General features: G+C 44.8%; 1 long non-coding RNA gene across 43 annotated transcripts; it reads right to left on the reverse strand.

Moving 5' to 3' along the window:
• Positions 1–4748: 4748 nt before the first annotated feature.
• Positions 4749–13760, reverse strand: LOC127929246 (uncharacterized). Of its 43 annotated transcripts, none has more exons than XR_008134115.1 (8): positions 13024–13760; positions 12896–12993; positions 12730–12861; positions 12060–12599; positions 6398–12027; positions 5708–6326; positions 5420–5611; positions 4749–5204 (listed from the first exon to the last, which is right to left on the reverse strand). It is a non-coding gene; the product is annotated as an uncharacterized LOC127929246 (long non-coding RNA). The 43 variants fall into 43 exon arrangements; XR_008134147.1 differs by lacking the exon at positions 12730–12861 and having other exon boundaries at positions 12060–12227; positions 12296–12395; positions 13024–13759; XR_008134140.1 differs by lacking the exon at positions 12730–12861 and having other exon boundaries at positions 12060–12261; positions 12296–12395; positions 13024–13759.
• Between the last annotated feature and the right edge of the window lie 2112 nt (positions 13761–15872).

Below are 15872 nucleotides of genomic sequence, written 5' to 3' on the forward strand. Positions count from 1 at the left end.
AACAATGTTTTAGCTACTGGTAATGTTAGCAGAGTCCGGTTCAGTCTCCAACGTATAGATAGATAGAAAGGCCATCAACATGTCAGAGAAGTAGGTTTGTTCAACATAGCATATTTCTATCTGAACGTTCCAACACATTGCGTCTTGCTGAACGTGCCCCAAGTTGTTAGCTAGCTACATGACTGAACAAGGTGTAACTTAAACAAATCTTTAACGGTCCGTCCTGCAACTAGCCTAGTTTTAGAACGGCCCTCGATATCCTTTATAAATGTAAAATGTTGCCTGCCAAATGCTGTTGTAGGCCTAGAAGAAAGAAACCAAAAAGTAGTGCTAGTATTATGGATCATATTGGAAGTTAGCCTGAAGCTAGTCTGAAGTTAGCCTGAAGTTAGCCTGAAGTTAGCCTGAAGTTAGCCTGAAGCTAGCCTGAAGCTAGCCTGAAGCTAGCCTGAAGCTAGCCCGAAGCTAGCCCGAAGTTAGCCTGAGAATCAAGCCGTTGTCTCTGACGCTACAGGCCTGTATATGACATGAAGTGGGAGGGGTTATTAAAATGCTGCTATTTGTTTTTTAATTTCAACTTGTGTTTCTTAACCAGGCAAAGGGTAGCCACTAGAAGGCTGATGGTGACTGGTTAGCTAAGGCGAAGCAAGAGAGTCGCCTGCTCAATGCGTATAATTGGAGCAACCTGTCTGCCCACACTCATCGCTTTCTCCCCCGCAGCTCACCAACTAGGGTGAGGTGTCTTTCCTTTCATACGGATTCAACGGTCTCCTAGATCTCTCTTTAGGAAGTGCTGCTTTGTGAGTCTCCGACCGAGACACGTTATTCCAGGTTCTGAGTGGATCTTCTTCCTCCCACTAGAGCAGGAGGGTAATTCCTCGAGAGGTCACCTGTGTAGATAGGAGGATGTGGTGTAAATACACAAAAAAACTCTGTACCATCCAATATCTACATCCATTGCTTTTCAAGTGTGTCAAATCGTTACATTTTCTAGGCTGTTTTCCCTCCCAGGTGTGATGCTTCCCACTGCTGAACGTATCTGTGCTGCTAAATATTCATTGTGCTTATCGCTGAAAAGCTCTTAAATCTCTCTCTCTCTCTCTCTCTCTCAAAACAACTCTTATCTAACTCTTATCTCACTGCATTGCATCCTTACCACTGCTGAACTTATCTGTGCTGCTAAATATTCATTGTGCTTATCGCTGAAAAGCTCTTAAATCTCTCTCTCTCTCTCTCTCTCTCTCAAAACAACTCTTATCTAACTCTTATCTCACCGCATTGTGGGAACTAGAAGCACAAGCATTTCGCTACACTCGCATTAACATCTGCTAACCATGTGTATGTGACAAATACAATTAGATTCGATTTGATTTGATATCCAGTCCATTTAGTAGTTTGATTTTTAGTCGCAGAGGAAATGTTTGTCTCTTTCTTGTTTTAGTCAACTGAAATTAAAAATCATTTTTTTGGTTTAGTTATAGATTTGTCTGGGTCTATTTAGTCAGTTGTAGTCTCTACTGAAAAGTAGTTGTTTGATGAATACTTTAGTCACTATTTGTGTTAACGAAATGAACACTGCTACTTCACGAGTCAAACGTCCACATTAGTGAATAGACTATACAATCTTTTTGGGTTCAATCATATTTATACACCTATTGTGTAGGAACATTAGTTAGCCCCCCTGATATAAACTATTGTGTCATTGTGTCCTGTCTGGGTTGGCCCCCCCCTGATATAAACTATTGTGTCATTGTGTCCTGTTTGGGTTGCCCCCCTGATATAAACTATTGTGTCATTGTGTCCTGTCTGGTCGGCGACCCCCCTGATATAAACTATTGTGTCATTGTGTCCTGTCTGGGTTGGCCCCCTGATATAAACTATTGTGTCATTGTGTCCTGTCTGGGTTGCCCCCCTGATATAAACTATTGTGTCATTGTGTCCTGTCTGGGTTGGCGCCCCCCCTGATATAAACTATTGTGTCATTGTGACCTGTCTGGGTTGGCGCCCCCTCTGATATAAACTGTTGTGTCATTGTGTCCTGTCTGTTGGCGCCCCCTGATATAAACTATTGTGTCATTGTGTCCTGTCTGTTGCCCCCCCTGATATAAACTATTGTGTCATTGTGACCTGTCTGGGTTGGCGCCCCTCTGATATAAACTGTTGTGTCATTGTGTCCTGTCTGGGTTGGCGCCCCCTGATATAAACTATTGTGTCATTGTGTCCTGTCTGGGGCGCCCCCTGATATAAACTATTGTGTCATTGTGTCCTGTCTGGGTTGGCGCCCCTGATATAAGCTATTGTGTCATTGTGTCCTGTCTGGGTTAGCCCCCCTGATATAAGCTATTGTGTCATTGTGTCCTGTCTGGGTTGCCCCCCTGATATAAACTATTGTGCCATTGTGTCCTGTCTGGGTTGGCGCTCCCCCTGATATAAACTATTGTGTCATTGTGTCCTGTCTGGGTTGGCCCCCTGATATAAACTATTGTGTCATTGTGTCCTGTCTGGGTTGCCCCCCTGATATAAACTATTGTGTCATTGTGACCTGTCTGGGTTGGCGCCCCCTCTGATATAAACTGTTGTGTCATTGTGTCCTGTCTGGGTTGGCGCCCCCCTGATATAAACTATTGTGTCATTGTGTCCTGTCTGGGTTGGCGCCCCCTGATATAAACTATTGTGTCATTGTGTCCTGTCTGGGTTGGCGCCCCCCTGATATAAGCTATTGTGTCATTGTGTCCTGTCTGGGTTAGCCCCCCTGATATAAGCTATTGTGTCATTGTGTCCTGTCTGGGTTGCCCCCCTGATATAAACTATTGTGCCATTGTGTCCTGTCTGGGTTGGCGCTCCCCCCTGATATAAACTATTGTGTCACTGTGTCCTGTCTGGGTTGGCTCCCCCCTTGCTGTGATGGAGATCTTTGTGGGCTATACTCCGCCTTGTCTCAGGATGGTAAGTTGGTGGTTGAAGATATCCCTCTAGTGGTGTGAGGGGCTGTGCTTTGGCAAAGTGGGTGGGGTTATATCCTTCCTGTTTGGCCCTGTCCGGGGGTGTCCTCGGATGGGGCCACAGTGTCTCCTGACCCCTCCTGTCTCAGCCTCCAGTATTTATGCTGCAGTAGTTTATGTGTCGGGGGGCTAGGGTCAGTTTGTTATATCTGGAGTATTTCTCCTGTCTTATCTGGTGTCCTGTGTGAATCTAAGTGTGCGTTCTCTAATTCTCTCTTTCTCTCTTACTTTCTCTTTCTCGGAGGACCTGAGCCGTAGGACCATGCCTCAGGACTACCTGGCATGATGACTCCTTGCTGTCCCCAGTCCACCTGGCCGTGCTGCTGCTCCAGTTTCAACTGTTCTGCCTGTGGCTATGGAACCCTGACCTGTTCACCGGACGTGCTACCTGTCCCAGAACTATTATTTGACCATGCTGGTCATTTATGAACATTTGAACATCTTGGCCATGTTCTATTATAATCTCCACCCGGCACAGCCAGAAGAGGACTGGTTCCTCTCTAGGTTTCTTCCTAGGTTTTGGCCTTTCTAGGGAGTTTTTCCTAGCCAACGTGCTTCAACACCTGCATTGCTTGCTGTTTGGGGTTTTAGGCTGGGTTTCTGTACAGCACTTTGAGATATCAGCTGGTGCGTGCGTGCGTGCGTGCGTGCGTGCGTGCGTGCGTGCGTGCGTGCGTGCGTGCGTGCGTGCGTGCGTGCGAAAAACGATGACAATATTTGAATAGGTATAATAAATCAATAGTCACAAAATGACAGATTTTATTTTTAATGAGAAAATAATTATATAGCTGTATAACTGTGAGCCTTACAAGTAGCCTACTATATAAACCAATAGAAGCAGAATATAAACATAGAACTGGTTAACATATTAACAGAGCTTTACATATGAAGATGATTTCTTTACTACACCAGTGATTCTGTCACCAGGCCTACTCCATGGAGCAGCCCACAGGCAGCCTTCTATCCACAGGGCTCTCCACTCTGGATGGAGCCCACAGGGCTCTCCACTCTGGATGGAGCCCACAGGGCTCTCCACTCTGGATGGAGCCCACAGGGCTCTCCACTCTGGATGGAGCCCACAGGGCTCTCCACTCTGGATGGAGCCCACAGGGCTCTCCACTCTGGGTGGTGGTTCACAGGGCTCTCCACTCTGGATGGAGCCCACAGGGCTCTCCACTCTGGATGGAGCCCACAGGGCTCTCCACTCTGGATGGAGCCCACAGGGCTCTCCACTCTGGATGGAGCCCACAGGGCTCTTCACTCTGGATGGAGCCCACAGGGCTCTCCACTCTGGATGGAGCCCACAGGGCTCTTCACTCTGGGTGGTGGTTCACAGGGCTCTCCACTCTGGATGGAGCCCACAGGGCTCTCCACTCTGGATGGAGCCCACAGGGCTCTTCACTCTGGGTGGTGGTTCACAGGGCTCTCCACTCTGGGTGGTGGTTCACAGGGCTCTCCACTCTGGATGGAGCCCACAGGGCTCTTCACTCTGGGTGGTGGTTCACAGGGCTCTCCACTCTGGATGGAGCCCACAGGGCTCTCCACTCTGGATGGAGCCCACAGGGCTCTCCACTCTGGATGGAGCCCACAGGGCTCTCCACTCTGGATGGAGCCCACAGGGCTCTCCACTCTGGATGGAGCCCACAGGGCTCTCCACTCTGGATGGCAAAGCCTTTCTTGTTACAATGATAAATCAAGTCATCATAAAAAAAAACACCATGAATTCAGAAATAAACAACAAAAGCGTGTCACCTCACACATAAAATCATATTTATTTTTTGTGTGTGTATATATTAGTTAAAATTCCAAAAGCAAACAATAATATCGTAGGCCTATATTCAGCAACTCACATTTCTACTCCATGGGAGACATGTCTGGAGTGATACTCTATGTTCAAACCCCTTGGCAGATCTAATGCTGTATGTGCACAACGGCTGTCAGCTAGCTCTGGTCCAGGGCGTTTAGTGCAGCTTGTTAATGCTGAGGCTGCAGTAACGCCCTGGACCAGAGCTAGTTGTAATGAAGGGTACTCTACGGCGTCATGCACGTGGGCTATAGTATTGAAGGCCGATGTCACTCTGCAACGCACAACAAATACAGCAAATCGGCTGTAGTGTGTTTACATTATTACCTTATAGTGTGTTTACATTATTACTGTATAGTGTGTTTAATTATTACTGTATAGTGTGTTTACATTATTACCTTATAGTGTGTTTACATTATTACCTTATAGTGTGTTTACATTATTACTGTATAGTGTGTTTACATTATTACTGTATAGTGTGTTTACATTATTACCTTATAGTGTGTTTAATTATTACTGTATAGTGTGTTTACATTATTACTGTATAGTGTGTTTACATTATTACCTTATAGTGTGTTTACATGATTACCTTATAGTGTGTTTACATTATTACTGTATAGTGTGTTTACATTATTACCTTATAGTGTGTTTACATTATTACCTTATAGTGTGTTTACATTATTACTGTATAGTGTGTTTACATTATTACCTTATAGTGTGTTTACACTATTACTGTATAGTGTGTTTACATTATTACTGTATAGTGTGTTTACATTATTACTGTATAGTGTGTTTACATTATTACCTTATAGTGTGTTTACATTATTACTGTATAGTGTGTTTACATTATTACTGTATAGTGTGTTTACATGATTACCTTATAGTGTGTTTACATTATTACTGTATAGTGTGTTTACATTATTACTGTATAGTGTGTTTACATTATTACTGTATAGTGTGTTTACATTATTACTGTATAGTGTGTTTACATTATTACTGTATAGTGTGTTTACATTATTACTGTATAGTGTGTTTACATTATTACTGTATAGTGTGTTTACATTATTACCTTATAGTGTGTTTACATTATTACTGTATAGTGTGTTTACATTATTACTGTATAGTGTGTTTACATTATTACAGTATAGTGTGTTTACATTATTACCTTATAGTGTGTTTACATTATTACCTTATAGTGTGTTTACATTATTACTGTATAGTGTGTTTACATTATTACTGTAGAGTGTGTTTAATTATTACTGTAGAGTGTGTTTACAGTATTACCGTATAGTGTGTTTAATTATTACTGTACAGTGTGTTTACATTATTACTGTACAGTGTGTTTAATTATTACCGTATAGTGTGTTTAATTATTACTGTATAGTGTGTTTACATTATTACTGTACAGTGTGTTTACATTATTACCGTATAGTGTGTTTAATTATTACTGTAGAGTGTGTTTACATTATTACTGTATAGTGTGTTTACATTATTACTGTATAGTGTGTTTACATTATTACCTTATAGTGTGTTTACATTATTACTGTATAGTGTGTTTACATTATTACTGTATAGTGTGTTTAATTATTACTGTATAGTGTGTTTACATTATTACTGTATAGTGTGTTTACATTATTACCTTATAGTGTGTTTACATTATTACTGTATAGTGTGTTTACATTATTACTGTAGAGTGTGTTTAATTATTACTGTAGAGTGTGTTTACAGTATTACCGTATAGTGTGTTTAATTATTACTGTACAGTGTGTTTACATTATTACTGTAGAGTGTGTTTACATTATTACTGTACAGTGTGTTTACATTATTACCGTATAGTGTGTTTAATTATTACTGTACAGTGTGTTTACATTATTACTGTACAGTGTGTTTAATTATTACCGTATAGTGTGTTTAATTATTACTGTACAGTGTGTTTACATTATTACTGTATAGTGTGTTTACATTATTACCGTATAGTGTGTTTAATTATTACTGTACAGTGTGTTTACATTATTACTGTACAGTGTGTTTAATTATTACCGTATAGTGTGTTTAATTATTACTGTACAGTGTGTTTACATTATTACTGTATAGTGTGTTTACATTATTACTGTATAGTGTGTTTACATTATTACCGTACAGTGTGTTTACATTATTACTGTATAGTGTGTTTACATCTATTGTGCTGCTACTTCCTCATTTGTTTTCTGACCCTGAAATGGTTTTAATATTCACACATGACAAACTGCATTATCCACCAAATATACAGTACGATTACTAATTTAGTTATTCAAGAAACGTCTACTTTCTTTTCAAGTTCTGAGACCAAATTCAACTTGATGAATGTCTTCTTTTAAAATACAGGATTTGTGCTGTTTTGGTATCATATGCTATAAGAGACGTTGTACATTATAAATACATAGCAATAGCACACAGTTTCCATCTTCATTATATGTTTTGACTAATGCTAATCAAATAGCAGACAGTTGTGTAAAGAACACGCCCTGTTGTTACCCTAACATGTTACCCTAACCCTCTTGTTACATTACCCTCGTGTTACACTAATAGTAACCTCTTGTTACCCTAACATGACCCCTTTGCTACATTACCCTTTGATACAGTATCCTCTTGTTACCCTAACATGACCCCTTTGCTACATTACCTCTTTTTCTGTCAACACTACCCTCTTGTTACATTAACATTAACCTCTCGTTACCCTAACATTACCCCTTTGCTACATTATCATCTTGTTCTGTCAACACTACCCTCTTGTTACATTAACATTAACCTCTCGTTACCCTAACATTACCCCTTTGCTACAATACCCTATTCTTAAATTACCATCTTGTTACCGAAACATTACCCTTTTGTTACATCGACATCTTCTAACTCTGCCATTACCCTCATGTTACCTTAACATTGCACTCTTGTTACCATGACAGTACCTTTTTGTTACATTAGCATCTTGTTACATTACCACCTTGTTACCCTGACATTACTCTATTCTTACATTGCCCTCTTGTTGCCCTAACACTTCCCTTTGTTACATTATCTTTTTATTACACAACAGTGCCCTCTTGTTACCCTAACATTACCATATTGTTACCATACCATTGCCCTTTTGATACATTACCCTCTTGTTACATTACCCCGTGTTACCCTAACATTGCCCTCTTGATACATTACCCTCTTGTTACATTACCCTAGTGTTACCCTAACATTGCCCTCTTGATACATTACCCTCTTGTTACATTACCCTAGTGTTACCCCTACATTGTCCTCTTGATACAGTACCCTCTCATTACATTACCCTGGTGTTACCCTAACATTACCCTCTTGTTACATTACCCCAGTGTTACCCTTACATTGCCCTCTTGTTCCCTGACATTACTCTTTTGTTACATTACCCTCTTGTTACACTATTATGAATCTCTTGTTACACTATTATGAACCTCTTGTTACACTAACATTACCCTCTTGATACCCCGACATTACCCTTTTGTTACATTACCCTCTTGTTACAACAACATTAACTTTGCATATTTACTAGTTGCAAATTCAGTATCCCGAAGAACACACACACACACACACACACACACACACACACACACACACACACACACACACACACACACACACACACACACACACACACACACACACACACACACACACACACACACCTAATAATACATAAAATGGTTAGATGACCATCTCTCTCTCCCTCTCTTCGCTGTGGTCAGCATCTCTCTCTCCCTCTCTTCACTGTGGTGAGCATCTCTCTCTCTCGCTCAGCATCTCTCTCTCCCGCTCTCCTCTGTGATGAGCATCTCTCTCTCCCTCTCTTCACTGTGTTGAGCATCTCTCTCTCCCTCTCTTCACTGTGGTGAGCATCTCTCTCTCCCTCTCTTCGCTGTGGTCAGCATCTCTCTCTCCCTCTCTTCACTGTGGTGAGCATCTCTCTCTCCCTCTCTTCGCTGTGGTCAGCATCTCTCTCTCCCTCTCTTCACTGTGGTGAGCATCTCTCTCTCCCTCTCTTCACTGTGGTGAGCATCTCTCTCTCCCTCTCTTCACTGTGATGAGCATCTCTCTCTCCCTCTCTTCGCTGTGGTGAGCATCTCTCTCTCCCTCTCTTCACTGTGATGAGCATCTCTCTCTCCCTCTCTTCGCTGTGGTGAGCATCTCTCTCTCCCTCTCTTCACTGTGATGAGCATCTCTCTCTCCCTCTCTTCACTGTGGTGAGCATCTCTCTCTCCCTCTCTTCACTGTGGTGAGCATCTCTCTCTCCCTCTCTTCACTGTGGTGAGCATCTCTCTCTCCCTCTCTTCACTGTGGTGAGCATCTCTCTATCCCTCTCTTCACTGTGGTGAGCATCTCTCTCTCCCTCTCTTCGCTGTGGTGAGCATCTCTCTCTCCCTCTCTTCCCTGTGGTGAGCATCTCTCTCTCCCTCTCTTCGCTGTGGTGAGCATCTCTCTCTCCCTCTCTTCGCTGTGGTGAGCATCTCTCTCTCCCTCTCTTCGCTGTGGTGAGCATCTCTCTCTCCCTCTCTTCACTGTGGTCAGCATCTCTCTCTCCCTCTCTTCGCTGTGGTGAGCATCTCTCTCTCCCTCTCTTCACTGTGGTCAGCATCTCTCTCTCCCTCTCTTCGCTGTGGTGAGCATCTCTCTCTCCCTCTCTTCGCTGTGGTGAGCATCTCTCTCTCCCTCTCTTCACTGTGGTGAGCATCTCTCTCTCCCTCTCTTCACTGTGGTGAGCATCTCTCTCTCCCTCTCTTCACTGTGGTGAGCATCTCTCTCTCCCTCTCTTCGCTGTGGTGAGCATCTCTCTCTCCCTCTCTTCACTGTGGTGAGCATCTCTCTCTCCCTCTCTTCGCTGTGGTGAGCATCTCTCTCTCCCTCTCTTCACTGTGGTGAGCATCTCTCTCTCCCTCTCTTCACTGTGGTGAGCATCTCTCTCTCCCTCTCTTCGCTGTGGTGAGCATCTCTCTCTCCCTCTCTTCACTGTGGTGAGCATCTCTCTCTCCCTCTCTTCGCTGTGGTGAGCATCTCTCTCTCCCTCTCTTCGCTGTGGTGAGCATCTCTCTCTCCCTCTCTTCGCTGTGGTGAGCATCTCTCTCTCCCTCTCTTCGCTGTGGTGAGCATCTCTCTCTCCCTCTCTTCGCTGTTGTGAGCATCTCTCTCTCCCTCTCTTCACTGTGGTGAGCATCTCTCTCTTCACTGTGGTGAGCATCTCTCTCTCCCTCTCTTCACTGTGGTGAGCATCTCTCTCTCCCTCTCTTCACTGTGGTGAGCATCTCTCTCTCCCTCTCTTCACTGTGGTGAGCATCTCTCTCTCCCTCTCTTCACTGTGGTGAGCATCTCTCTCTCCCTCTCTTCGCTGTTGTAAGCATCTCTCTCTCCCTCTCTTCGCTGTGGTGAGCATCTCTCTCTCCCTCTCTTCACTGTGGTGAGCATCTCTCTCTCCCTCTCTTCACTGTGGTGAGCATCTCTCTCTCCCTCTCTTCACTGTGGTGAGCATCTCTCTCTCCCTCTCTTCACTGTGGTGAGCATCTCTCTCTCCCTCTCTTCACTGTGGTGAGCATCTCTCTCTCCCTCTCTTCACTGTGGTGAGCATCTCTCTCTCCCTCTCTTCACTGTGGTGAGCATCTCTCTCTCCCTCTCTTCGCTGTGGTGAGCATCTCTCTCTCCCTCTCTTCGCTGTGATGAGCATCTCTCTCTCCCTCTCTTCACTGTGGTGAGCATCTCTCTCTCCCTCTCTTCACTGTGGTGAGCATCTCTCTCTCCCTCTCTTCACTGTGGTGAGCATCTCTCTCTCCCTCTCTTCGCTGTGGTGAGCATCTCTCTCTCCCTCTCTTCACTGTGGTCAGCATCTCTCTCTCCCTCTCTTCGCTGTGGTCAGCATCTCTCTCTCCCTCTCTTCACTGTGGTGAGCATCTCTCTCTCCCTCTCTTCACTGTGGTGAGCATCTCTCTCTCCCTCTCTTCACTGTGGTGAGCATCTCTCTCTCCCTCTCTTCGCTGTGGTGAGCATCTCTCTCTCCCTCTCTTCACTGTGGTGAGCATCTCTCTCTCCCTCTCTTCACTGTGGTGAGCATCTCTCTCTCCCTCTCTTCACTGTGGTGAGCATCTCTCTCTCCCTCTCTTCACTGTGGTGAGCATCTCTCTCTCCCTCTCTTCACTGTGGTGAGCATCTCTCTCTCCCTCTCTCCTCTGTGGTGAGCATCTCTCTCTCCCTCTCTTCACTGTGGTGAGCATCTCTCTCTTCGCTGTGGTGAGCATCTCTCTCTTCGCTGTGGTGAGCATCTCTCTCTCCCTCTTCGCTGTGGTGAGCATCTCTCTCTTCGCTGTGGTGAGCATCTCTCTCTTCACTGTGGTGAGCATCTCTCTCTCCACTGTGGTGAGCATCTCTCTCTCCCTCTTCACTGTGGTGAGCATCTCTCTCTCCCTCTTCACTGTGGTGAGCATCTCTCTCTTCACTGTGGTGAGCATCTCTCTCTTCGCTGTGGTGAGCATCTCTCTCTTCACTGTGGTGAGCATCTCTCTCTCCACTGTGGTGAGCATCTCTCTCTCCTCTGTGGTGAGCATCTCTCTCTCCCTCTCTCGTACACTGTATTGAAACACAGGCCCCTGGAAAACAATTTTCCTTTAGTGTATTTTCCACAGCACAAATAAAAAGACTCTCAAAAATAGTAAAAATAGTCTCCTACACACATCAAAGCAACCAGACGATAAAACACATTTCTCCTTTTGGGAGTTAACTCTTTTCAGATACAAAAACCTCTTTGTGTTTCTGTTCATAATTTCAAACTACCAACACTGTCTTTAAGTAATACCTGCCCTCTGCCTATCATCAGCCAATCACTGATCAGCATTATTATGTTCAACTTCCCGGGTCACAGGTCAATCTATGTTCATCTTCCTGGACAATGTTAGGAAGTTTAGGATAATCTCTTAATGATCTCTTTCCCCTTCTCATCCTCTCTCAAGATAAATAGAATACAGTCTGAATGTCAACAAATCAACACTGTTGCCCAGGTAACACTGTTGCCCAGGTAACACTGTTGCCCAGGTAACACTGTTGCCCAGGTAACACTGTTGTCCCACACACACAGGTTGCATCCTGAATGGGACCCTATTGCTTAAATAGTGCACAACTTTTCACTGTGTAGGGAATAGGGTGCCATTTGGGACACGACCATAGTATAATCAGAGAAACACACCTCTCTGTGTCATCAGTCTAAAGCAGAAACACACCTCTGTGTCATCAGTCTAAAGCAGAAACACACCTCTCTGTGTCATCAGTCTAAAGCAGAAACACACCTCTCTGTGTCATCAGTCTAAAGCAGAAACACACCTCTCTGTGTCACCAGTCTAAAGCAGAAACACACCTCTCTGTGTCATCAGTCTAAAGCAGAAACACACCTCTCTGTGTCATCAGTCTAAAGCAGAAACACACCTCTCTGTGTCACCAGTCTAAAGCAGAAACACACCTCTCTGTGTCATCAGTCTAAAGCAGAAACACACCTCTCTGTGTCATCAGTCTAAAGCAGAAACACACCTCTCTGTGTCATCAGTCTAAAGCAGAAACACCTCTCTGTGTCATCAGTCTAAAGCAGAAACACACCTCTCTGTGTCATCAGTCTAAAGCAGAAACACACCTCTCTGTGTCACCAGTCTAAAGCAGAAACACACCTCTCTGTGTCATCAGTCTAAAGCAGAAACACACCTCTCTGTGTCATCAGTCTAAAGCAGAAACACACCTCTCTGTGTCATCAGTCTAAAGCAGAAACACACCTCTGTGTCATCAGTCTAAAGCAGAACCACCTCTCTGTGTCATCAGTCTAAAGCAGAAGCACACCTCTCTGTGTCATCAGTCTAAAGCAGAACCACCTCTCTGTGTCATCAGTCTAAAGCAGAAGCACACCTCTCTGTGTCATCAGTCTAAAGCAGAAACACACCTCTCTGTGTCATCAGTCTAAAGCAGAAACACCTCTCTGTGTCACCAGTCTAAAGCAGAAACACACCTCTCTGTGTCATCAGTCTAAAGCAGAAACACCTCTCTGTGTCATCAGTCTAAAGCAGAAACACACCTCTCTGTGTCATCAGTCTAAAGCAGAAACACCTCTCTGTGTCATCAGTCTAAAGCAGAAACACACCTCTCTGTGTCATCAGTCTAAAGCAGAAACACCTCTCTGTCATCAGTCTAAAGCAGAAACACACCTCTCTGTGTCATCAGTCTAAAGCAGAAACACACATCTCTGTGTCATCAGTCTAAAGCAGAAACACACCTCTCTGTGTCATCAGTCTAAAGCAGAAACACCTCTCTGTGTCACAGCTGCGGTACAGCGCGAACCCAGAGTCTCTGGTGGCACAGCTGCGGTACAGCGCCACCCAGGAGGGCCCCATTAAATACTAATTGATATATTATATGCATCATGTAAAAAAAAAAAAACACTATAAGAAACCATAAACAAGGTTCTTGAGGGTGGCTTAAAGCTCAAATGGCACCCTATTCCCCTATATAGTGCACTACTTTTAACCAGAGGATATGACCATGTTCAGGCGTAGTGCACTATACAGGGAATAGGGCGCCATTTGAGTCGCTGTCTGTGGTGTTTTTTTTCAGGGGAACTAACAGACTCGGAGCATACCCAGAATGCTCTTTTGAGGTCAGAGGGCACGGCTCACAACCTACTTCCCCGGACAGTTCTCGGGTTCTGGTTTGTGTGTTAGTAGAGTCCTCGTTCAGGAAAACAGGCTCCTTTTGGCGTAGTAGTAAAAAGGTGTTGTTGTTGTTGTTGTTCTCAGCTGGTCCATTGTTTTGCCATCTCTGGTTTAAGTGTCAAATGAATCGTTAACTGCTCTTGTTGTTGTTGTTTAGTCCTTTGAGAGAAGGTAATACTCCTGTCTTGTTCTGAGTGACATCACTACAAAGGAGCTGGACATACAGCTGGATGTACAGCTGGCCATACAGCTGGCCATACAGCTGGCCGTACAGCTGGCCGTACAGCTGGCCATACAGCTGGCCATACAGCTGGACATCAGCTGGACATACAGCTGGCCATACAGCTGGCCATACAGCTGGACGTACAGCTGGCCATACAGCTGGCCGTACAGCTGGACGTACAGCTGGCCGTACAGCTGGCCGTACAGCTGGCCATACAGCTGGCCATACAGCTGGACATACAGCTGGCCATACAGCTGGCCATCCAGCTGGCCATACAGCTGGCCATACAGCTGGCCATACAGCTGGACATACAGCTGGCCATACAGCTGGCCATCCAGCTGGCCATACAGCTGGCCATACAGCTGGCCATCCAGCTGGCCATACAGCTGGACATACAGCTGGCCATACAGCTGGCCATACAGCTGGACATACAGCTGGACATACAGCTGGACATACAGCTGGACATACAGCTGGCCATACAGCTGGACATACAGCTGGACATACAGCTGGACATACAGCTGGCCATACAGCTGGACATACAGCTGGCCATACAGCTGGCCATACAGCTGGCCATCCAGCTGGCCATACAGCTGGACATACAGCTGGCCATCCAGCTGGACATACAGCTGGACATACAGCTGGCCATACAGCTGGCCATCCAGCTGGACATACAGCTGGCCATCCAGCTGGCCATACAGCTGGCCATACAGCTGGCCATCCAGCTGGACATACAGCTGGCCATACAGCTGGCCATCCAGCTGGCCATACAGCTGGCCATCCAGCTGGACATCCAGCTGGCCATACAGCTGGCCATACAGCTGGCCATACAGCTGGCCATCCAGCTGGACATACAGCTGGCCATACAGCTGGCCATCCAGCTGGCCATCCAGCTGGACATACAGCTGGCCATACAGCTGGCCATACAGCTGGACATACAGCTGGCCATACAGCTGGCCATACAGCTGGCCATACAGCTGGCCATACAGCTGGCCATCCAGCTGGACATACAGCTGGCCATACAGCTGGCCATCCAGCTGGCCATACAGCTGGCCATCCAGCTGGACATACAGCTGGCCATACAGCTGGCCATACAGCTGGCCATCCAGCTGGACATACAGCTGGACATACAGCTGGCCATACAGCTGGACATACAGCTGGCCATCCAGCTGGACATACAGCTGGCCATACAGCTGGACATACAGCTGGCCATCCAGCTGGACATACAGCTGGCCATACAGCTGGCCATCCAGTGCCTTCGGGAAGTATTCAGACCCCTTGACGTTTTTCCACATTTGGTCACGTTACAGCCTTATATTTTTTTATTTATTATATCAATAAAAATCCTCAGCAATCTACACGCAATACCCCATAATGACATCACAATACCCCATAATGACATCACAATACCCCATAATGACATCACAATACCCCATAATGACATCACAATACCCCATAATGACATCACAATACCCCATAATGACATCACAATACCCCATAATGACAAAGCAAAAACAGGTTTTTAGAAATGTTTACTCATGTATTCAAAATAAATAAACAGAAATATTATTTTACATACAGTTGAAGTCGGAAGTTAACATACACTTAGGTTGGAGTCATTAAAACTTGTTTTTCAACCACTCCACAAATTTCTTGTTAACACACTATAGTTTTGGCAAGTCGGTTAGGACATCTACTTTGTGTATGACACAAGTCATTTTTCCAACAATTGTTTATGACAGATTATTTCACTTATAATTCACTGTATCACAATTCCAGTGGGTCAGAAGTTTACATACATTAACTTGACTGTGCCTTTAAACAGCTTGGAAAATTCCAGAAAATGATGTCATAGCTTTAGAAGCTTCTGATAGGCTGATTGACATCATTTGAGACAATTGGAGGTTTACCTGTGGATGTATTTCAGGGCCTACCTTCAAACTCTGTGCCTCTTTGCTTGATATCATGGGAAAATCAAAACAAATCAGCCAAGACCTCAGAAAGAAAATTGTAGACCTCCACAATTCTTGTTCATCCTTGGGAGCAATTTCCAAACGCCTGAAGGTACCACGTTCATCTATACAAACAATAGTACGCAAGTATAGACACCATGGGACCACGCA

This window comes from Oncorhynchus keta, unplaced genomic scaffold (genome assembly GCF_023373465.1).
Source record: "Oncorhynchus keta strain PuntledgeMale-10-30-2019 unplaced genomic scaffold, Oket_V2 Un_scaffold_621_pilon_pilon, whole genome shotgun sequence".
Taxonomy (NCBI): domain Eukaryota; kingdom Metazoa; phylum Chordata; class Actinopteri; order Salmoniformes; family Salmonidae; genus Oncorhynchus; species Oncorhynchus keta.